Source organism: Triticum aestivum, chromosome 5A (assembly GCF_018294505.1).
Source record: "Triticum aestivum cultivar Chinese Spring chromosome 5A, IWGSC CS RefSeq v2.1, whole genome shotgun sequence".
Lineage (NCBI taxonomy): Eukaryota > Viridiplantae > Streptophyta > Magnoliopsida > Poales > Poaceae > Triticum > Triticum aestivum.
Window position 1 is genome coordinate 32,368,159 of NC_057806.1, and position 1,163 is coordinate 32,369,321.

Consider the following 1,163-nt stretch of genomic DNA (forward strand, 5'->3'; position numbering starts at 1 on the left):
GAAGCCCTGCGTCGGTAGAACATCAAGATCGTCACCACGCCGTCGTGCTGACGGAACTCCTCCCCGACGCTTTGCTGGATTGGAGCCCGGGGATCGTCTTCGAGTTGTACGTGTGCTAAGAACTCGGAGATGCCGGAGTAACGGTGCTTGGATCGGTCGGATCGGGAAGACGTACGACTACTTCCTCTACGTTGCGTCAACGCTTCCGCAGTCGGTCTGCGTGGGTACATAGACAACACTCTCCCCTCTCGTTGCTATGCATCACCATGATCTTGCGTGTGCGTAGGAATTTTTTTGAAATTACTACGAAACCCAACAGTGGCATCCGAGCCTAGGTTTTATATGTTGATGTTATATGCACGAGTAGAACACAAGTGAGTTGTGGGCGATATAAGTCATACTGCCTACCAGCATGTCATACTTTGGTTCGGCGGCATTGTTGGACGAGACGACCCGGACCAACATTACGCGTACGCTTACGCGAGACCGGTTCCCCCGACGTGCTTTGCACATAGGTGGCTTGCGGGCGACTGTCTCTCCAACTTTAGTTGAACCAAGTATGGCTACGTCCGGTCCTTGCGAAGGTTAAAACGGAGTCTATTTGACAAACTATCATTGTGGTTTTGATGCGTAGGTGAGATTGGTTCTTACTTAAGCCCATAGCAGCCACGTAAAACTTGCAACAACAAAGTAGAGGACGTCTAACTTGTTTTTGCAGGGCATGTTGTGATGTGATATGGCCAAGACATGATGCTAAATTTTATTGTATGAGATGATCATGTTTTGTAACCGAGTTATCGGCAACTGGCAGGAGCCATATGGTTGTCGCTTTATTGTATGCAATGCAATCGCGATGTAATGCTTTACTTTATTACTAAACGGTAGTGATAGTCGTAGAAGCATAAGTTTGGCGAGACGACAACGATGCTACGATGGAGATCAAGGTGTCGCGCCGGTGACAATGGTGATCATGACGGTGCTTCGGAGATGGAGATCACAGGCACAAGATGATGATGGCCATATCATATCACTTATATTGATTGCATGTGATGTTTATCTTTTTATGCATCTTATCTTGCTTTGATTGACGGTAGCATTATAAGATGATCTCTCACTAAATTATCAAGAAGTGTTCTCCCTGAGTATGCACCGTTGCCAAAGTT